Source organism: Scyliorhinus torazame, chromosome 4 (genome assembly GCF_047496885.1).
Source record: "Scyliorhinus torazame isolate Kashiwa2021f chromosome 4, sScyTor2.1, whole genome shotgun sequence".
Taxonomy (NCBI): domain Eukaryota; kingdom Metazoa; phylum Chordata; class Chondrichthyes; order Carcharhiniformes; family Scyliorhinidae; genus Scyliorhinus; species Scyliorhinus torazame.
In genome coordinates, this window is record NC_092710.1 from 305,000,968 (window position 1) to 305,020,594 (window position 19,627).

At 57.3% G+C, this 19,627-nt stretch overlaps 22 non-coding genes and 3 pseudogenes across 22 annotated transcripts; all 25 read right to left on the minus strand.

Annotated features, from left to right (window-relative positions):
• Positions 1–345: 345 nt before the first annotated feature.
• On the minus strand, positions 346–464 carry LOC140412577 (5S ribosomal RNA). Its single transcript, XR_011941767.1, has one exon. It is a non-coding gene; the product is annotated as a 5S ribosomal RNA (ribosomal RNA).
• Positions 465–1,154: 690 nt separating this feature from the next.
• Positions 1,155–1,273, minus strand: LOC140412578 (5S ribosomal RNA). Its single transcript, XR_011941768.1, has one exon. It is a non-coding gene; the product is annotated as a 5S ribosomal RNA (ribosomal RNA).
• Positions 1,274–1,967: 694 nt separating this feature from the next.
• Positions 1,968–2,086, minus strand: LOC140412579 (5S ribosomal RNA). The gene has a single exon (XR_011941769.1). It is a non-coding gene; the product is annotated as a 5S ribosomal RNA (ribosomal RNA).
• A 690-nt stretch (positions 2,087–2,776) lies between these two features.
• On the minus strand, positions 2,777–2,895 carry LOC140412580 (5S ribosomal RNA). Its single transcript, XR_011941770.1, has one exon. It is a non-coding gene; the product is annotated as a 5S ribosomal RNA (ribosomal RNA).
• A 694-nt stretch (positions 2,896–3,589) lies between these two features.
• On the minus strand, positions 3,590–3,708 carry LOC140412581 (5S ribosomal RNA). The gene has a single exon (XR_011941771.1). It is a non-coding gene; the product is annotated as a 5S ribosomal RNA (ribosomal RNA).
• A 694-nt stretch (positions 3,709–4,402) lies between these two features.
• Positions 4,403–4,521, minus strand: LOC140412582 (5S ribosomal RNA). Its single transcript, XR_011941773.1, has one exon. It is a non-coding gene; the product is annotated as a 5S ribosomal RNA (ribosomal RNA).
• Positions 4,522–5,211: 690 nt separating this feature from the next.
• LOC140413998 (5S ribosomal RNA) lies at positions 5,212–5,330 on the minus strand. Its single transcript, XR_011943146.1, has one exon. It is a non-coding gene; the product is annotated as a 5S ribosomal RNA (ribosomal RNA).
• A 694-nt stretch (positions 5,331–6,024) lies between these two features.
• On the minus strand, positions 6,025–6,143 carry LOC140413529 (5S ribosomal RNA). The gene has a single exon (XR_011942695.1). It is a non-coding gene; the product is annotated as a 5S ribosomal RNA (ribosomal RNA).
• Positions 6,144–6,833: 690 nt separating this feature from the next.
• Positions 6,834–6,942, minus strand: LOC140415579 (5S ribosomal RNA; annotated as a pseudogene).
• A 694-nt stretch (positions 6,943–7,636) lies between these two features.
• Positions 7,637–7,755, minus strand: LOC140412583 (5S ribosomal RNA). The gene has a single exon (XR_011941774.1). It is a non-coding gene; the product is annotated as a 5S ribosomal RNA (ribosomal RNA).
• Positions 7,756–8,190: 435 nt separating this feature from the next.
• LOC140415556 (5S ribosomal RNA) lies at positions 8,191–8,299 on the minus strand (annotated as a pseudogene).
• A 694-nt stretch (positions 8,300–8,993) lies between these two features.
• On the minus strand, positions 8,994–9,112 carry LOC140412585 (5S ribosomal RNA). Its single transcript, XR_011941776.1, has one exon. It is a non-coding gene; the product is annotated as a 5S ribosomal RNA (ribosomal RNA).
• A 690-nt stretch (positions 9,113–9,802) lies between these two features.
• Positions 9,803–9,921, minus strand: LOC140412586 (5S ribosomal RNA). Its single transcript, XR_011941777.1, has one exon. It is a non-coding gene; the product is annotated as a 5S ribosomal RNA (ribosomal RNA).
• A 694-nt stretch (positions 9,922–10,615) lies between these two features.
• On the minus strand, positions 10,616–10,734 carry LOC140412587 (5S ribosomal RNA). The gene has a single exon (XR_011941778.1). It is a non-coding gene; the product is annotated as a 5S ribosomal RNA (ribosomal RNA).
• Positions 10,735–11,424: 690 nt separating this feature from the next.
• Positions 11,425–11,543, minus strand: LOC140414252 (5S ribosomal RNA). Its single transcript, XR_011943393.1, has one exon. It is a non-coding gene; the product is annotated as a 5S ribosomal RNA (ribosomal RNA).
• A 694-nt stretch (positions 11,544–12,237) lies between these two features.
• LOC140413391 (5S ribosomal RNA) lies at positions 12,238–12,356 on the minus strand. The gene has a single exon (XR_011942561.1). It is a non-coding gene; the product is annotated as a 5S ribosomal RNA (ribosomal RNA).
• A 435-nt stretch (positions 12,357–12,791) lies between these two features.
• On the minus strand, positions 12,792–12,900 carry LOC140415557 (5S ribosomal RNA; annotated as a pseudogene).
• Positions 12,901–13,594: 694 nt separating this feature from the next.
• LOC140412588 (5S ribosomal RNA) lies at positions 13,595–13,713 on the minus strand. Its single transcript, XR_011941779.1, has one exon. It is a non-coding gene; the product is annotated as a 5S ribosomal RNA (ribosomal RNA).
• Positions 13,714–14,407: 694 nt separating this feature from the next.
• On the minus strand, positions 14,408–14,526 carry LOC140413588 (5S ribosomal RNA). Its single transcript, XR_011942751.1, has one exon. It is a non-coding gene; the product is annotated as a 5S ribosomal RNA (ribosomal RNA).
• Positions 14,527–15,216: 690 nt separating this feature from the next.
• LOC140414253 (5S ribosomal RNA) lies at positions 15,217–15,335 on the minus strand. Its single transcript, XR_011943394.1, has one exon. It is a non-coding gene; the product is annotated as a 5S ribosomal RNA (ribosomal RNA).
• Positions 15,336–16,029: 694 nt separating this feature from the next.
• LOC140412589 (5S ribosomal RNA) lies at positions 16,030–16,148 on the minus strand. Its single transcript, XR_011941780.1, has one exon. It is a non-coding gene; the product is annotated as a 5S ribosomal RNA (ribosomal RNA).
• A 693-nt stretch (positions 16,149–16,841) lies between these two features.
• On the minus strand, positions 16,842–16,960 carry LOC140412590 (5S ribosomal RNA). The gene has a single exon (XR_011941781.1). It is a non-coding gene; the product is annotated as a 5S ribosomal RNA (ribosomal RNA).
• A 694-nt stretch (positions 16,961–17,654) lies between these two features.
• On the minus strand, positions 17,655–17,773 carry LOC140412591 (5S ribosomal RNA). Its single transcript, XR_011941782.1, has one exon. It is a non-coding gene; the product is annotated as a 5S ribosomal RNA (ribosomal RNA).
• Positions 17,774–18,467: 694 nt separating this feature from the next.
• LOC140413387 (5S ribosomal RNA) lies at positions 18,468–18,586 on the minus strand. The gene has a single exon (XR_011942557.1). It is a non-coding gene; the product is annotated as a 5S ribosomal RNA (ribosomal RNA).
• A 694-nt stretch (positions 18,587–19,280) lies between these two features.
• LOC140412592 (5S ribosomal RNA) lies at positions 19,281–19,399 on the minus strand. Its single transcript, XR_011941783.1, has one exon. It is a non-coding gene; the product is annotated as a 5S ribosomal RNA (ribosomal RNA).
• Positions 19,400–19,627: the final 228 nt, after the last annotated feature.

Genomic DNA, 19,627 nt, shown 5'->3' on the forward strand with positions numbered 1-19,627 from the left:
CAGCTCTCTCTTCCTTCGCTTTCCACACCAGCCCCAATGCCACAACTTGCATTCATGCGGCGCCTTCAGGCTAGGAGAGAGAACGTCCTGCCGACACACTGGCTTGCGGCCACACGGGCCAGCTGGCGTGCCCATCAAAGTGCAGCACGCCAAGGCACACAACCGTGCTGCGTTGCAAAGGCCCGGCAAAGCTGCAGCAGCTGAATGGCCCGACCAAGCCGCCTGCCTGAGTTGAGCCCGCAGGCAAGTGTTGGGAGGAATGGCGAGGACGCAGAGAGCAGCAAAAGGTTGGCCTGCCTCTGGTGTGGAGAGTGCTTGGCGTGAGCAGTCACTGCTGGCCGCAAAAGCCTACTGCACCTGGTATTCCCAGGCGGTCTCCCATCCAAGTACTAACCAGGCCTGAGTCTGCTTAGCTTCCGAGATCAGACGAGATCGGGCGTTTTCAGACTAGTATGGCCGTAGGCATCTGCAGCACCGTCTTCTCGCCTATTCAAGCTGGCCACCCTAGCACCCTCGCCACTTCTTCTTTCCGGTTGTTTTCAATTTTTTCTCTCTCTTTTTCTACTTCTACTTCTACTTCTCCTCCTCTTTCTCTCCTTCTCCTGCTAATTCTAGCCTATATGCCTGATACTCGCTCCCCTTCATGCCGTCCCCACCTAGCTCTCTTTTTTCTTCTCCACCTCCCCAAGGAAAACTGCAAGCCCCGCCCACCTCACACCAGCCTGCCGCCTGCACGCTGCTGCCTTTCCACATTGCAACGCTGCGCACTTCTCTCAGCACAGCCAGCACAAGGGTCAGGCAGGCAATGCAAGCCAGCTCTCTCTTCCTTCGCTTTCCACACCAGCCCCAATGCCACAACTTGCATTCATGCGGCGCCTTCAGGCTAGGAGAACGTCCTGCCGACACACTGGCTTGCGGCCACACGGGCCAGCTGGCGGGCCCATCAAAGTGCAGCACGCCAAGGCACCCAACCGTGCTGCGTTGCAAAGGCCCGGCAAAGCTGCAGCAGCTGAATGGCCCGACCAAGCCGCCTGCCTGAGTTGAGCCCGCAGGCAAGTGTTGGGAGGAATGGCGAGGACGCAGAGAGCAGCAAAAGGTTGGCCTGCCTCTGGTGTGGAGAGTGCTTGGCGTGAGCAGTCTCTGCTGGCCGCAAAAGCCTACTGCACCTGGTATTCCCAGGCGGTCTCCCATCCAAGTACTAACCAGGCCTGAGTCTGCTTAGCTTCCGAGATCAGACGAGATCGGGCGTTTTCAGACTAGTATGGCCGTAGGCATCTGCAGCACCGTCTTCTCGCCTATTCAAGCTGGCCACCCTAGCACCCTCGCCACTTCTTCTTTCCGGTTGTTTTCAATTTTTTCTCTCTCTTTTTCTACTTCTACTTCTACTTCTCCTCCTCTTTCTCTCCTTCTCCTGCTAATTCTAGCCTATATGCCTGATACTCGCTCCCCTTCATGCCGTCCCCACCTAGCTCTCTTTTTTCTTCTCCACCTCCCCAAGGAAAACTGCAAGCCCCGCCCACCTCACACCAGCCTGCCGCCTGCACGCTGCTGCCTTTCCACATTGCAACGCTGCGCACTTCTCTCAGCACAGCCAGCACAAGGGTCAGGCAGGCAATGCAAGCCAGCTCTCTCTTCCTTCGCTTTCCACACCAGCCCCAATGCCACAACTTGCATTCATGCGGCGCCTTCAGGCTAGGAGAGAGAACGTCCTGCCGACACACTGGCTTGCGGCCACACGGGCCAGCTGGCGTGCCCATCAAAGTGCAGCACGCCAAGGCACACAACCGTGCTGCGTTGCAAAGGCCCGGCAAAGCTGCAGCAGCTGAATGGCCCGACCAAGCCGCCTGCCTGAGTTGAGCCCGCAGGCAAGTGTTGGGAGGAATGGCGAGGACGCAGAGAGCAGCAAAAGGTTGGCCTGCCTCTGGTGCGGAGAGTGCTTGGCGTGAGCAGTCTCTGCTGGCCGCAAAAGCCTACTGCACCTGGTATTCCCAGGCGGTCTCCCATCCAAGTACTAACCAGGCCTGAGTCTGCTTAGCTTCCGAGATCAGACGAGATCGGGCGTTTTCAGACTAGTATGGCCGTAGGCATCTGCAGCACCGTCTTCTCGCCTATTCAAGCTGGCCACCCTAGCACCCTCGCCACTTCTTCTTTCCGGTTGTTTTCAATTTTTTCTCTCTCTTTTTCTACTTCTACTTCTACTTCTCCTCCTCTTTCTCTCCTTCTCCTGCTAATTCTAGCCTATATGCCTGATACTCGCTCCCCTTCATGCCGTCCCCACCTAGCTCTCTTTTTTCTTCTCCACCTCCCCAAGGAAAACTGCAAGCCCCGCCCACCTCACACCAGCCTGCCGCCTGCACGCTGCTGCCTTTCCACATTGCAACGCTGCGCACTTCTCTCAGCACAGCCAGCACAAGGGTCAGGCAGGCAATGCAAGCCAGCTCTCTCTTCCTTCGCTTTCCACACCAGCCCCAATGCCACAACTTGCATTCATGCGGCGCCTTCAGGCTAGGAGAACGTCCTGCCGACACACTGGCTTGCGGCCACACGGGCCAGCTGGCGGGCCCATCAAAGTGCAGCACGCCAAGGCACCCAACCGTGCTGCGTTGCAAAGGCCCGGCAAAGCTGCAGCAGCTGAATGGCCCGACCAAGCCGCCTGCCTGAGTTGAGCCCGCAGGCAAGTGTTGGGAGGAATGGCGAGGACGCAGAGAGCAGCAAAAGGTTGGCCTGCCTCTGGTGTGGAGAGTGCTTGGCGTGAGCAGTCTCTGCTGGCCGCAAAAGCCTACTGCACCTGGTATTCCCAGGCGGTCTCCCATCCAAGTACTAACCAGGCCTGAGTCTGCTTAGCTTCCGAGATCAGACGAGATCGGGCGTTTTCAGACTAGTATGGCCGTAGGCATCTGCAGCACCGTCTTCTCGCCTATTCAAGCTGGCCACCCTAGCACCCTCGCCACTTCTTCTTTCCGGTTGTTTTCAATTTTTTCTCTCTCTTTTTCTACTTCTACTTCTACTTCTCCTCCTCTTTCTCTCCTTCTCCTGCTAATTCTAGCCTATATGCCTGATACTCGCTCCCCTTCATGCCGTCCCCACCTAGCTCTCTTTTTTCTTCTCCACCTCCCCAAGGAAAACTGCAAGCCCCGCCCACCTCACACCAGCCTGCCGCCTGCACGCTGCTGCCTTTCCACATTGCAACGCTGCGCACTTCTCTCAGCACAGCCAGCACAAGGGTCAGGCAGGCAATGCAAGCCAGCTCTCTCTTCCTTCGCTTTCCACACCAGCCCCAATGCCACAACTTGCATTCATGCGGCGCCTTCAGGCTAGGAGAGAGAACGTCCTGCCGACACACTGGCTTGCGGCCACACGGGCCAGCTGGCGTGCCCATCAAAGTGCAGCACGCCAAGGCACACAACCGTGCTGCGTTGCAAAGGCCCGGCAAAGCTGCAGCAGCTGAATGGCCCGACCAAGCCGCCTGCCTGAGTTGAGCCCGCAGGCAAGTGTTGGGAGGAATGGCGAGGACGCAGAGAGCAGCAAAAGGTTGGCCTGCCTCTGGTGCGGAGAGTGCTTGGCGTGAGCAGTCTCTGCTGGCCGCAAAAGCCTACTGCACCTGGTATTCCCAGGCGGTCTCCCATCCAAGTACTAACCAGGCCTGAGTCTGCTTAGCTTCCGAGATCAGACGAGATCGGGCGTTTTCAGACTAGTATGGCCGTAGGCATCTGCAGCACCGTCTTCTCGCCTATTCAAGCTGGCCACCCTAGCACCCTCGCCACTTCTTCTTTCCGGTTGTTTTCAATTTTTTCTCTCTCTTTTTCTACTTCTACTTCTACTTCTCCTCCTCTTTCTCTCCTTCTCCTGCTAATTCTAGCCTATATGCCTGATACTCGCTCCCCTTCATGCCATCCCCACCGAGCTCTCTTTTTTCTTCTCCACCTCCTCAAGGAAAACTGCAAGCCCCGCCTACCTCACACCAGCCTGCCGCCTGCACGCTGCTGCCTTTCCACATTGCAACGCTGCGCACTTCTCTCAGCACAGCCAGCACAAGGGTCAGGCAGGCAATGCAAGCCAGCTCTCTCTTCCTTCGCTTTCCACACCAGCCCCAATGCCACAACTTGCATTCATGCGGCGCCTTCAGGCTAGGAGAGAGAACGTCCTGCCGACACACTGGCTTGCGGCCACACGGGCCAGCTGGCGTGCCCATCAAAGTGCAGCACGCCAAGGCACACAACCGTGCTGCGTTGCAAAGGCCCGGCAAAGCTGCAGCAGCTGAATGGCCCGACCAAGCCGCCTGCCTGAGTTGAGCCCGCAGGCAAGTGTTGGGAGGAATGGCGAGGACGCAGAGAGCAGCAAAAGGTTGGCCTGCCTCTGGTGTGGAGAGTGCTTGGCGTGAGCAGTCACTGCTGGCCGCAAAAGCCTACTGCACCTGGTATTCCCAGGCGGTCTCCCATCCAAGTACTAACCAGGCCTGAGTCTGCTTAGCTTCCGAGATCAGACGAGATCGGGCGTTTTCAGACTAGTATGGCCGTAGGCATCTGCAGCACCGTCTTCTCGCCTATTCAAGCTGGCCACCCTAGCACCCTCGCCACTTCTTCTTTCCGGTTGTTTTCAATTTTTTCTCTCTCTTTTTCTACTTCTACTTCTACTTCTCCTCCTCTTTCTCTCCTTCTCCTGCTAATTCTAGCCTATATGCCTGATACTCGCTCCCCTTCATGCCGTCCCCACCTAGCTCTCTTTTTTCTTCTCCACCTCCCCAAGGAAAACTGCAAGCCCCGCCCACCTCACACCAGCCTGCCGCCTGCACGCTGCTGCCTTTCCACATTGCAACGCTGCGCACTTCTCTCAGCACAGCCAGCACAAGGGTCAGGCAGGCAATGCAAGCCAGCTCTCTCTTCCTTCGCTTTCCACACCAGCCCCAATGCCACAACTTGCATTCATGCGGCGCCTTCAGGCTAGGAGAACGTCCTGCCGACACACTGGCTTGCGGCCACACGGGCCAGCTGGCGGGCCCATCAAAGTGCAGCACGCCAAGGCACCCAACCGTGCTGCGTTGCAAAGGCCCGGCAAAGCTGCAGCAGCTGAATGGCCCGACCAAGCCGCCTGCCTGAGTTGAGCCCGCAGGCAAGTGTTGGGAGGAATGGCGAGGACGCAGAGAGCAGCAAAAGGTTGGCCTGCCTCTGGTGTGGAGAGTGCTTGGCGTGAGCAGTCACTGCTGGCCGCAAAAGCCTACTGCACCTGGTATTCCCAGGCGGTCTCCCATCCAAGTACTAACCAGGCCTGAGTCTGCTTAGCTTCCGAGAGCAGACGAGATCGGGCGTTTTCAGACTAGTATGGCCGTAGGCATCTGCAGCACCGTCTTCTCGCCTATTCAAGCTGGCCACCCTAGCACCCTCGCCACTTCTTCTTTCCGGTTGTTTTCAATTTTTTCTCTCTCTTTTTCTACTTCTACTTCTACTTCTCCTCCTCTTTCTCTCCTTCTCCTGCTAATTCTAGCCTATATGCCTGATACTCGCTCCCCTTCATGCCACCCCCACCGAGCTCTCTTTTTTCTTCTCCACCTCCTCAAGGAAAACTGCAAGCCCCGCCTACCTCACACCAGCCTGCCGCCTGCACGCTGCTGCCTTTCCACATTGCAACGCTGCGCACTTCTCTCAGCACAGCCAGCACAAGGGTCAGGCAGGCAATGCAAGCCAGCTCTCTCTTCCTTCGCTTTCCACACCAGCCCCAATGCCACAACTTGCATTCATGCGGCGCCTTCAGGCTAGGAGAGAGAACGTCCTGCCGACACACTGGCTTGCGGCCACACGGGCCAGCTGGCGTGCCCATCAAAGTGCAGCACGCCAAGGCACACAACCGTGCTGCGTTGCAAAGGCCCGGCAAAGCTGCAGCAGCTGAATGGCCCGACCAAGCCGCCTGCCTGAGTTGAGCCCGCAGGCAAGTGTTGGGAGGAATGGCGAGGACGCAGAGAGCAGCAAAAGGTTGGCCTGCCTCTGGTGTGGAGAGTGCTTGGCGTGAGCAGTCACTGCTGGCCGCAAAAGCCTACTGCACCTGGTATTCCCAGGCGGTCTCCCATCCAAGTACTAACCAGGCCTGAGTCTGCTTAGCTTCCGAGATCAGACGAGATCAGGCGTTTTCAGACTAGTATGGCCGTAGGCATCTGCAGCACCGTCTTCTCGCCTATTCAAGCTGGCCACCCTAGCACCCTCGCCACTTCTTCTTTCCGGTTGTTTTCAATTTTCTCTCTCTCTTTTTCTACTTCTACTTCTACTTCTCCTCCTCTTTCTCTCCTTCTCCTGCTAATTCTAGCCTATATGCCTGATACTCGCTCCCCTTCATGCCGTCCCCACCTAGCTCTCTTTTTTCTTCTCCACCTCCCCAAGGAAAACTGCAAGCCCCGCCCACCTCACACCAGCCTGCCGCCTGCACGCTGCTGCCTTTCCACATTGCAACGCTGCGCACTTCTCTCAGCACAGCCAGCACAAGGGTCAGGCAGGCAATGCAAGCCAGCTCTCTCTTCCTTCGCTTTCCACACCAGCCCCAATGCCACAACTTGCATTCATGCGGCGCCTTCAGGCTAGGAGAACGTCCTGCCGACACACTGGCTTGCGGCCACACGGGCCAGCTGGCGGGCCCATCAAAGTGCAGCACGCCAAGGCACCCAACCGTGCTGCGTTGCAAAGGCCCGGCAAAGCTGCAGCAGCTGAATGGCCCGACCAAGCCGCCTGCCTGAGTTGAGCCCGCAGGCAAGTGTTGGGAGGAATGGCGAGGACGCAGAGAGCAGCAAAAGGTTGGCCTGCCTCTGGTGTGGAGAGTGCTTGGCGTGAGCAGTCTCTGCTGGCCGCAAAAGCCTACTGCACCTGGTATTCCCAGGCGGTCTCCCATCCAAGTACTAACCAGGCCTGAGTCTGCTTAGCTTCCGAGATCAGGCGTTTTCAGACTAGTATGGCCGTAGGCATCTGCAGCACCGTCTTCTCGCCTATTCAAGCTGGCCACCCTAGCACCCTCGCCACTTCTTCTTTCCGGTTGTTTTCAGTTTTTTCTCTCTCTTTTTCTACTTCTACTTCTACTTCTCCTCCTCTTTCTCTCCTTCTCCTGCTAATTCTAGCCTATATGCCTGATACTCGCTCCCCTTCATGCCATCCCCACCGAGCTCTCTTTTTTCTTCTCCACCTCCTCAAGGAAAACTGCAAGCCCCGCCTACCTCACACCAGCCTGCCGCCTGCACGCTGCTGCCTTTCCACATTGCAACGCTGCGCACTTCTCTCAGCACAGCCAGCACAAGGGTCAGGCAGGCAATGCAAGCCAGCTCTCTCTTCCTTCGCTTTCCACACCAGCCCCAATGCCACAACTTGCATTCATGCGGCGCCTTCAGGCTAGGAGAGAGAACGTCCTGCCGACACACTGGCTTGCGGCCACACGGGCCAGCTGGCGTGCCCATCAAAGTGCAGCACGCCAAGGCACACAACCGTGCTGCGTTGCAAAGGCCCGGCAAAGCTGCAGCAGCTGAATGGCCCGACCAAGCCGCCTGCCTGAGTTGAGCCCGCAGGCAAGTGTTGGGAGGAATGGCGAGGACGCAGAGAGCAGCAAAAGGTTGGCCTGCCTCTGGTGTGGAGAGTGCTTGGCGTGAGCAGTCACTGCTGGCCGCAAAAGCCTACTGCACCTGGTATTCCCAGGCGGTCTCCCATCCAAGTACTAACCAGGCCTGAGTCTGCTTAGCTTCCGAGATCAGACGAGATCGGGCGTTTTCAGACTAGTATGGCCGTAGGCATCCTGCCGCCTGCACGCTGCTGCCTTTCCACATTGCAACGCTGCGCACTTCTCTCAGCACAGCCAGCACAAGGGTCAGGCAGGCAATGCAAGCCAGCTCTCTCTTCCTTCGCTTTCCACACCAGCCCCAATGCCACAACTTGCATTCATGCGGCGCCTTCAGGCTAGGAGAACGTCCTGCCGACACACTGGCTTGCGGCCACACGGGCCAGCTGGCGGGCCCATCAAAGTGCAGCACGCCAAGGCACCCAACCGTGCTGCGTTGCAAAGGCCCGGCAAAGCTGCAGCAGCTGAATGGCCCGACCAAGCCGCCTGCCTGAGTTGAGCCCGCAGGCAAGTGTTGGGAGGAATGGCGAGGACGCAGAGAGCAGCAAAATGTTGGCCTGCCTCTGGTGTGGAGAGTGCTTGGCGTGAGCAGTCTCTGCTGGCCGCAAAAGCCTACTGCACCTGGTATTCCCAGGCGGTCTCCCATCCAAGTACTAACCAGGCCTGAGTCTGCTTAGCTTCCGAGATCAGGCGCTTTCAGACTAGTATGGCCGTAGGCATCTGCAGCACCGTCTTCTCGCCTATTCAAGTTGGCCACCCTAGCACCCTCGCCACTTCTTCTTTCCGGTTGTTTTCAATTTTTTCTCTCTCTTTTTCTACTTCTACTTCTACTTCTCCTCCTCTTTCTCTCCTTCTCCTGCTAATTCTAGCCTATATGCCTGATACTCGCTCCCCTTCATGCCGTCCCCACCTAGCTCTCTTTTTTCTTCTCCACCTCCCCAAGGAAAACTGCAAGCCCCGCCCACCTCACACCAGCCTGCCGCCTGCACGCTGCTGCCTTTCCACATTGCAACGCTGCGCACTTCTCTCAGCACAGCCAGCACAAGGGTCAGGCAGGCAATGCAAGCCAGCTCTCTCTTCCTTCGCTTTCCACACCAGCCCCAATGCCACAACTTGCATTCATGCGGCGCCTTCAGGCTAGGAGAGAGAACGTCCTGCCGACACACTGGCTTGCGGCCACACGGGCCAGCTGGCGTGCCCATCAAAGTGCAGCACGCCAAGGCACACAACCGTGCTGCGTTGCAAAGGCCCGGCAAAGCTGCAGCAGCTGAATGGCCCGACCAAGCCGCCTGCCTGAGTTGAGCCCGCAGGCAAGTGTTGGGAGGAATGGCGAGGACGCAGAGAGCAGCAAAAGGTTGGCCTGCCTCTGGTGTGGAGAGTGCTTGGCGTGAGCAGTCTCTGCTGGCCGCAAAAGCCTACTGCACCTGGTATTCCCAGGCGGTCTCCCATCCAAGTACTAACCAGGCCTGAGTCTGCTTAGCTTCCGAGATCAGACGAGATCGGGCGTTTTCAGACTAGTATGGCCGTAGGCATCTGCAGCACCGTCTTCTCGCCTATTCAAGCTGGCCACCCTAGCACCCTCGCCACTTCTTCTTTCCGGTTGTTTTCAATTTTTTCTCTCTCTTTTTCTACTTCTACTTCTACTTCTCCTCCTCTTTCTCTCCTTCTCCTGCTAATTCTAGCCTATATGCCTGATACTCGCTCCCCTTCATGCCATCCCCACCGAGCTCTCTTTTTTCTTCTCCACCTCCTCAAGGAAAACTGCAAGCCCCGCCTACCTCACACCAGCCTGCCGCCTGCACGCTGCTGCCTTTCCACATTGCAACGCTGCGCACTTCTCTCAGCACAGCCAGCACAAGGGTCAGGCAGGCAATGCAAGCCAGCTCTCTCTTCCTTCGCTTTCCACACCAGCCCCAATGCCACAACTTGCATTCATGCGGCGCCTTCAGGCTAGGAGAACGTCCTGCCGACACACTGGCTTGCGGCCACACGGGCCAGCTGGCGGGCCCATCAAAGTGCAGCACGCCAAGGCACCCAACCGTGCTGCGTTGCAAAGGCCCGGCAAAGCTGCAGCAGCTGAATGGCCCGACCAAGCCGCCTGCCTGAGTTGAGCCCGCAGGCAAGTGTTGGGAGGAATGGCGAGGACGCAGAGAGCAGCAAAAGGTTGGCCTGCCTCTGGTGTGGAGAGTGCTTGGCGTGAGCAGTCACTGCTGGCCGCAAAAGCCTACTGCACCTGGTATTCCCAGGCGGTCTCCCATCCAAGTACTAACCAGGCCTGAGTCTGCTTAGCTTCCGAGATCAGACGAGATCGGGCGTTTTCAGACTAGTATGGCCGTAGGCATCTGCAGCACCGTCTTCTCGCCTATTCAAGCTGGCCACCCTAGCACCCTCGCCACTTCTTCTTTCCGGTTGTTTTCAATTTTTTCTCTCTCTTTTTCTACTTCTACTTCTACTTCTCCTCCTCTTTCTCTCCTTCTCCTGCTAATTCTAGCCTATATGCCTGATACTCGCTCCCCTTCATGCCACCCCCACCGAGCTCTCTTTTTTCTTCTCCACCTCCTCAAGGAAAACTGCAAGCCCCGCCTACCTCACACCAGCCTGCCGCCTGCACGCTGCTGCCTTTCCACATTGCAACGCTGCGCACTTCTCTCAGCACAGCCAGCACAAGGGTCAGGCAGGCAATGCAAGCCAGCTCTCTCTTCCTTCGCTTTCCACACCAGCCCCAATGCCACAACTTGCATTCATGCGGCGCCTTCAGGCTAGGAGAGAGAACGTCCTGCCGACACACTGGCTTGCGGCCACACGGGCCAGCTGGCGTGCCCATCAAAGTGCAGCACGCCAAGGCACACAACCGTGCTGCGTTGCAAAGGCCCGGCAAAGCTGCAGCAGCTGAATGGCCCGACCAAGCCGCCTGCCTGAGTTGAGCCCGCAGGCAAGTGTTGGGAGGAATGGCGAGGACGCAGAGAGCAGCAAAAGGTTGGCCTGCCTCTGGTGTGGAGAGTGCTTGGCGTGAGCAGTCACTGCTGGCCGCAAAAGCCTACTGCACCTGGTATTCCCAGGCGGTCTCCCATCCAAGTACTAACCAGGCCTGAGTCTGCTTAGCTTCCGAGATCAGACGAGATCGGGCGTTTTCAGACTAGTATGGCCGTAGGCATCTGCAGCACCGTCTTCTCGCCTATTCAAGCTGGCCACCCTAGCACCCTCGCCACTTCTTCTTTCCGGTTGTTTTCAATTTTTTCTCTCTCTTTTTCTACTTCTACTTCTACTTCTCCTCCTCTTTCTCTCCTTCTCCTGCTAATTCTAGCCTATATGCCTGATACTCGCTCCCCTTCATGCCGTCCCCACCTAGCTCTCTTTTTTCTTCTCCACCTCCCCAAGGAAAACTGCAAGCCCCGCCCACCTCACACCAGCCTGCCGCCTGCACGCTGCTGCCTTTCCACATTGCAACGCTGCGCACTTCTCTCAGCACAGCCAGCACAAGGGTCAGGCAGGCAATGCAAGCCAGCTCTCTCTTCCTTCGCTTTCCACACCAGCCCCAATGCCACAACTTGCATTCATGCGGCGCCTTCAGGCTGGGAGAACGTCCTGCCGACACACTGGCTTGCGGCCACACGGGCCAGCTGGCGGGCCCATCAAAGTGCAGCACGCCAAGGCACCCAACCGTGCTGCGTTGCAAAGGCCCGGCAAAGCTGCAGCAGCTGAATGGCCCGACCAAGCCGCCTGCCTGAGTTGAGCCCGCAGGCAAGTGTTGGGAGGAATGGCGAGGACGCAGAGAGCAGCAAAAGGTTGGCCTGCCTCTGGTGTGGAGAGTGCTTGGCGTGAGCAGTCTCTGCTGGCCGCAAAAGCCTACTGCACCTGGTATTCCCAGGCGGTCTCCCATCCAAGTACTAACCAGGCCTGAGTCTGCTTAGTTTCCGAGATCAGACGAGATCGGGCGTTTTCAGACTAGTATGGCCGTAGGCATCTGCAGCACCGTCTTCTCGCCTATTCAAGCTGGCCACCCTAGCACCCTCGCCACTTCTTCTTTCCGGTTGTTTTCAGTTTTTTCTCTCTCTTTTTCTACTTCTACTTCTACTTCTCCTCCTCTTTCTCTCCTTCTCCTGCTAATTCTAGCCTATATGCCTGATACTCGCTCCCCTTCATGCCATCCCCACCGAGCTCTCTTTTTTCTTCTCCACCTCCTCAAGGAAAACTGCAAGCCCCGCCTACCTCACACCAGCCTGCCGCCTGCACGCTGCTGCCTTTCCACATTGCAACGCTGCGCACTTCTCTCAGCACAGCCAGCACAAGGGTCAGGCAGGCAATGCAAGCCAGCTCTCTCTTCCTTCGCTTTCCACACCAGCCCCAATGCCACAACTTGCATTCATGCGGCGCCTTCAGGCTAGGAGAGAGAACGTCCTGCCGACACACTGGCTTGCGGCCACACGGGCCAGCTGGCGTGCCCATCAAAGTGCAGCACGCCAAGGCACACAACCGTGCTGCGTTGCAAAGGCCCGGCAAAGCTGCAGCAGCTGAATGGCCCGACCAAGCCGCCTGCCTGAGTTGAGCCCGCAGGCAAGTGTTGGGAGGAATGGCGAGGACGCAGAGAGCAGCAAAAGGTTGGCCTGCCTCTGGTGTGGAGAGTGCTTGGCGTGAGCAGTCACTGCTGGCCGCAAAAGCCTACTGCACCTGGTATTCCCAGGCGGTCTCCCATCCAAGTACTAACCAGGCCTGAGTCTGCTTCGCTTCCGAGATCAGACGAGATCGGGCGTTTTCAGACTAGTATGGCCGTAGGCATCCTGCCGCCTGCACGCTGCTGCCTTTCCACATTGCAACGCTGCGCACTTCTCTCAGCACAGCCAGCACAAGGGTCAGGCAGGCAATGCAAGCCAGCTCTCTCTTCCTTCGCTTTCCACACCAGCCCCAATGCCACAACTTGCATTCATGCGGCGCCTTCAGGCTAGGAGAACGTCCTGCCGACACACTGGCTTGCGGCCACACGGGCCAGCTGGCGGGCCCATCAAAGTGCAGCACGCCAAGGCACCCAACCGTGCTGCGTTGCAAAGGCCCGGCAAAGCTGCAGCAGCTGAATGGCCCAACCAAGCCGCCTGCCTGAGTTGAGCCCGCAGGCAAGTGTTGGGAGGAATGGCGAGGACGCAGAGAGCAGCAAAATGTTGGCCTGCCTCTGGTGTGGAGAGTGCTTGGCGTGAGCAGTCTCTGCTGGCCGCAAAAGCCTACTGCACCTGGTATTCCCAGGCGGTCTCCCATCCAAGTACTAACCAGGCCTGAGTCTGCTTAGCTTCCGAGATCAGGCGCTTTCAGACTAGTATGGCCGTAGGCATCTGCAGCACCGTCTTCTCGCCTATTCAAGTTGGCCACCCTAGCACCCTCGCCACTTCTTCTTTCCGGTTGTTTTCAATTTTTTCTCTCTCTTTTTCTACTTCTACTTCTACTTCTCCTCCTCTTTCTCTCCTTCTCCTGCTAATTCTAGCCTATATGCCTGATACTCGCTCCCCTTCATGCCGTCCCCACCTAGCTCTCTTTTTTCTTCTCCACCTCCCCAAGGAAAACTGCAAGCCCCGCCCACCTCACACCAGCCTGCCGCCTGCACGCTGCTGCCTTTCCACATTGCAACGCTGCGCACTTCTCTCAGCACAGCCAGCACAAGGGTCAGGCAGGCAATGCAAGCCAGCTCTCTCTTCCTTCGCTTTCCACACCAGCCCCAATGCCACAACTTGCATTCATGCGGCGCCTTCAGGCTAGGAGAGAGAACGTCCTGCCGACACACTGGCTTGCGGCCACACGGGCCAGCTGGCGTGCCCATCAAAGTGCAGCACGCCAAGGCACACAACCGTGCTGCGTTGCAAAGGCCCGGCAAAGCTGCAGCAGCTGAATGGCCCGACCAAGCCGCCTGCCTGAGTTGAGCCCGCAGGCAAGTGTTGGGAGGAATGGCGAGGACGCAGAGAGCAGCAAAAGGTTGGCCTGCCTCTGGTGTGGAGAGTGCTTGGCGTGAGCAGTCTCTGCTGGCCGCAAAAGCCTACTGCACCTGGTATTCCCAGGCGGTCTCCCATCCAAGTACTAACCAGGCCTGAGTCTGCTTAGCTTCCGAGATCAGACGAGATCGGGCGTTTTCAGACTAGTATGGCCGTAGGCATCTGCAGCACCGTCTTCTCGCCTATTCAAGCTGGCCACCCTAGCACCCTCGCCACTTCTTCTTTCCGGTTGTTTTCAATTTTTTCTCTCTCTTTTTCTACTTCTACTTCTACTTCTCCTCCTCTTTCTCTCCTTCTCCTGCTAATTCTAGCCTATATGCCTCATACTCGCTCCCCTTCATGCCATCCCCACCGAGCTCTCTTTTTTCTTCTCCACCTCCTCAAGGAAAACTGCAAGCCCCGCCTACCTCACACCAGCCTGCCGCCTGCACGCTGCTGCCTTTCCACATTGCAACGCTGCGCACTTCTCTCAGCACAGCCAGCACAAGGGTCAGGCAGGCAATGCAAGCCAGCTCTCTCTTCCTTCGCTTTCCACACCAGCCCCAATGCCACAACTTGCATTCATGCGGCGCCTTCAGGCTAGGAGAGAGAACGTCCTGCCGACACATTGGCTTGCGGCCACACGGGCCAGCTGGCGTGCCCATCAAAGTGCAGCACGCCAAGGCACACAACCGTGCTGCGTTGCAAAGGCCCGGCAAAGCTGCAGCAGCTGAATGGCCCGACCAAGCCGCCTGCCTGAGTTGAGCCCGCAGGCAAGTGTTGGGAGGAATGGCGAGGACGCAGAGAGCAGCAAAAGGTTGGCCTGCCTCTGGTGTGGAGAGTGCTTGGCGTGAGCAGTCACTGCTGGCCGCAAAAGCCTACTGCACCTGGTATTCCCAGGCGGTCTCCCATCCAAGTACTAACCAGGCCTGAATCTGCTTAGCTTCCGAGATCAGACGAGATCGGGCGTTTTCAGACTAGTATGGCCGTAGGCATCTGCAGCACCGTCCTCTCGCCTATTCAAGCTGGCCACCCTAGCACCCTCGCCACTTCTTCTTTCCGGTTGTTTTCAATTTTTTCTCTCTCTTTTTCTACTTCTACTTCTACTTCTCCTCCTCTTTCTCTCCTTCTCCTGCTAATTCTAGCCTATATGCCTGATACTCGCTCCCCTTCATGCCGTCCCCACCTAGCTCTCTTTTTTCTTCTCCACCTCCCCAAGGAAAACTGCAAGCCCCGCCCACCTCACACCAGCCTGCCGCCTGCACGCTGCTGCCTTTCCACATTGCAACGCTGCGCACTTCTCTCAGCACAGCCAGCACAAGGGTCAGGCAGGCAATGCAAGCCAGCTCTCTCTTCCTTCGCTTTCCACACCAGCCCCAATGCCACAACTTGCATTCATGCGGCGCCTTCAGGCTAGGAGAACGTCCTGCCGACACACTGGCTTGCGGCCACACGGGCCAGCTGGCGGGCCCATCAAAGTGCAGCACGCCAAGGCACCCAACCGTGCTGCGTTGCAAAGGCCCGGCAAAGCTGCAGCAGCTGAATGGCCCGACCAAGCCGCCTGCCTGAGTTGAGCCCGCAGGCAAGTGTTGGGAGGAATGGCGAGGACGCAGAGAGCAGCAAAAGGTTGGCCTGCCTCTGGTGTGGAGAGTGCTTGGCGTGAGCAGTCACTGCTGGCCGCAAAAGCCTACTGCACCTGGTATTCCCAGGCGGTCTCCCATCCAAGTACTAACCAGGCCTGAGTCTGCTTAGTTTCCGAGATCAGACGAGATCGGGCGTTTTCAGACTAGTATGGCCGTAGGCATCTGCAGCACCGTCTTCTCGCCTATTCAAGCTGGCCACCCTAGCACCCTCGCCACTTCTTCTTTCCGGTTGTTTTCAATTTTTTCTCTCTCTTTTTCTACTTCTACTTCTACTTCTCCTCCTCTTTCTCTCCTTCTCCTGCTAATTCTAGCCTATATGCCTGATACTCGCTCCCCTTCATGCCATCCCCACCGAGCTCTCTTTTTTCTTCTCCACCTCCTCAAGGAAAACTGCAAGCCCCGCCTACCTCACACCAGCCTGCCGCCTGCACGCTGCTGCCTTTCCACATTGCAACGCTGCGCACTTCTCTCAGCACAGCCAGCACAAGGGTCAGGCAGGCAATGCAAGCCAGCTCTCTCTTCCTTCGCTTTCCACACCAGCCCCAATGCCACAACTTGCATTCATGCGGCGCCTTCAGGCTAGGAGAGAGAACGTCCTGCCGACACACTGGCTTGCGGCCACACGGGCCAGCTGGCGTGCCCATCAAAGTGCAGCACGCCAAGGCACACAACCGTGCTGCGTTGCAAAGGCCCGGCAAAGCTGCAGCAGCTGAATGGCCCGACCAAGCCGCCTGCCTGAGTTGAGCCCGCAGGCAAGTGTTGGGAGGAATGGCGAGGACGCAGAGAGCAGCAAAAGGTTGGCCTGCCTCTGGTGTGGAGAGTGCTTGGCGTGAGCAGTCACTGCTGGCCGCAAAAGCCTACTGCACCTGGTATTCCCAGGCGGTCTCCCATCCAAGTACTAACCAGGCCTGAGTCTGCTTAGCTTCCGAGATCAGACGAGATCGGGCGTTTTCAGACTAGTATGGCCGTAGGCATCTGCAGCACCGTCTTCTCGCCTATTCAAGCTGGCCACCCTAGCACCCTCGCCACTTCTTCTTTCCGGTTGTTTTCAATTTTTTCTCTCTCTTTTTCTACTTCTACTTCTACTTCTCCTCCTCTTTCTCTCCTTCTCCTGCTAATTCTAGCCTATATGCCTGATACTCGCTCCCCTTCATGCCGTCCCCACCTAGCTCTCTTTTTTCTTCTCCACCTCCCCAAGGAAAACTGCAAGCCCCGCCCACCTCACACCAGCCTGCCGCCTGCACGCTGCTGCCTTTCCACATTGCAACGCTGCGCACTTCTCTCAGCACAGCCAGCACAAGGGTCAGGCAGGCAATGCAAGCCAGCTCTCTCTTCCTTCGCTTTCCACACCAGCCCCAATGCCACAACTTGCATTCATGCGGCGCCTTCAGGCTAGGAGAGAGAACGTCCTGCCGACACACTGGCTTGCGGCCACACGGGCCAGCTGGCGTGCCCATCAAAGTGCAGCACGCCAAGGCACCCAACCGTGCTGCGTTGCAAAGGCCCGGCAAAGCTGCAGCAGCTGAATGGCCCGACCAGGCGCCTGCCTGAGTTGAGCCCGCAGGCAAGTGTTGGGAGGAATGGCGAGGACGCAGAGAGCAGCAAAAGGTTGGCCTGCCTCTGGTGTGGAGAGTGCTTGGCGTGAGCAGTCACTGCTGGCCGCAAAAGCCTACTGCACCTGGTATTCCCAGGCGGTCTCCCATCCAAGTACTAACCAGGCCTGAGTCTGCTTAGCTTCCGAGATCAGACGAGATCGGGCGTTTTCAGACTAGTATGGCCGTAGGCATCTGCAGCACCGTCTTCTTGCCTATTCAAGCCGGCCACCCTAGCACCCTCGCCACTTCTTCTTTCCGGTTGTTTTCAATTTTTTCTCTCTCTTTTTCTACTTCTACTTCTACTTCTCCTCCTCTTTCTCTCCTTCTCCTGCTAATTCTAGCCTATATGCCTGATACTCGCTCCCCTTCATGCCATCCCCACCGAGCTCTCTTTTTTCTTCTCCACCTCCTCAAGGAAAACTGCAAGCCCCGCCTACCTCACACCAGCCTGCCGCCTGCACGCTGCTGCCTTTCCACATTGCAACGCTGCGCACTTCTCTCAGCACAGCCAGCACAAGGGTCAGGCAGGCAATGCAAGCCAGCTCTCTCTTCCTTCGCTTTCCACGCCAGCCCCAATGCCACAACTTGCATTCATGCGGCGCCTTCAGGCTAGGAGAGAGAACATCCTGCCGACACACTGGCTTGCGGCCACACGGGCCAGCTGGCGTGCCCATCAAAGTGCAGCACGCCAAGGCACACAACCGTGCTGCGTTGCAAAGGCCCGGCAAAGCTGCAGCAGCTGAATGGCCCGACCAAGCCGCCTGCCTGAGTTGAGCCCGCAGGCAAGTGTTGGGAGGAATGGCGAGGACGCAGAGAGCAGCAAAAGGTTGGCCTGCCTCTGGTGTGGAGAGTGCTTGGCGTGAGCAGTCACTGCTGGCCGCAAAAGCCTACTGCACCTGGTATTCCCAGGCGGTCTCCCATCCAAGTACTAACCAGGCCTGAGTCTGCTTAGCTTCCGAGATCAGACGAGATCGGGCGTTTTCAGACTAGTATGGCCGTAGGCATCTGCAGCACCGTCTTCTCGCCTATTCAAGCTGGCCACCCTAGCACCCTCGCCACTTCTTCTTTCCGGTTGTTTTCAATTTTTTCTCTCTCTTTTTCTACTTCTACTTCTACTTCTCCTCCTCTTTCTCTCCTTCTCCTGCTAATTCTAGCCTATATGCCTGATACTCGCTCCCCTTCATGCCGTCCCCACCTAGCTCTCTTTTTTCTTCTCCACCTCCCCAAGGAAAACTGCAAGCCCCGCCCACCTCACACCAGCCTGCCGCCTGCACGCTGCTGCCTTTCCACATTGCAACGCTGCGCACTTCTCTCAGCACAGCCAGCACAAGGGTCAGGCAGGCAATGCAAGCCAGCTCTCTCTTCCTTCGCTTTCCACACCAGCCCCAATGCCACAACTTGCATTCATGCGGCGCCTTCAGGCTAGGAGAGAGAACGTCCTGCCGACACACTGGCTTGCGGCCACACAGGCCAGCTGGCGTGCCCATCAAAGTGCAGCACGCCAAGGCACACAACCGTGCTGCGTTGCAAAGGCCCGGCAAAGCTGCAGCAGCTGAATGGCCCGACCAAGCCGCCTGCCTGAGTTGAGCCCGCAGGCAAGTGTTGGGAGGAATGGCGAGGACGCAGAGAGCAGCAAAAGGTTGGCCTGCCTCTGGTGTGGAGAGTGCTTGGCGTGAGCAGTCACTGCTGGCCGCAAAAGCCTACTGCACCTGGTATTCCCAGGCGGTCTCCCATCCAAGTACTAACCAGGCCTGAGTCTGCTTAGCTTCCGAGATCATACGAGATCGGGCGTTTTCAGACTAGTATGGCCGTAGGCATCTGCAGCACCGTCTTCTCGCCTATTCAAGCTGGCCACCCTAGCACCCTCGCCACTTCTTCTTTCCGGTTGTTTTCAATTTTTTCTCTCTCTTTTTCTACTTCTACTTCTACTTCTCCTCCTCTTTCTCTCCTTCTCCTGCTAATTCTAGCCTATATGCCTGATACTCGCTCCCCTTCATGCCACCCCCACCGAGCTCTCTTTTTTCTTCTCCACCTCCTCAAGGAAAACTGCAAGCCCCGCCTACCTCACACCAGCCTGCCGCCTGCACGCTGCTGCCTTTCCACATTGCAACGCTGCGCACTTCTCTCAGCACAGCCAGCACAAGGGTCAGGCAGGCAATGCAAGCCAGCTCTCTCTTCCTTCGCTTTCCACACCAGCCCCAATGCCACAACTTGCATTCATGCGGCGCCTTCAGGCTAGGAGAGAGAACGTCCTGCCGACACACTGGCTTGCGGCCACACGGGCCAGCTGGCGTGCCCATCAAAGTGCAGCACGCCAAGGCACACAACCGTGCTGCGTTGCAAAGGCCCGGCAAAGCTGCAGCAGCTGAATGGCCCGACCAAGCCGCCTGCCTGAGTTGAGCCCGCAGGCAAGTGTTGGGAGGAATGGCGAGGACGCAGAGAGCAGCAAAAGGTTGGCCTGCCTCTGGTGTGGAGAGTGCTTGGCGTGAGCAGTCACTGCTGGCCGCAAAAGCCTACTGCACCTGGTATTCCCAGGCGGTCTCCCATCCAAGTACTAACCAGGCCTGAGTCTGCTTAGCTTCCGAGATCAGACGAGATCGGGCGTTTTCAGACTAGTATGGCCGTAGGCATCTGCAGCACCGTCTTCTCGCCTATTCAAGCTGGCCACCCTAGCACCCTCGCCACTTCTTCTTTCCGGTTGTTTTCAATTTTTTCTCTCTCTTTTTCTACTTCTACTTCTACTTCTCCTCCTCTTTCTCTCCTTCTCCTGCTAATTCTAGCCTATATGCCTGATACTCGCTCCCCTTCATGCCGTCCCCACCTAGCTCTCTTTTTTCTTCTCCACCTCCCCAAGGAA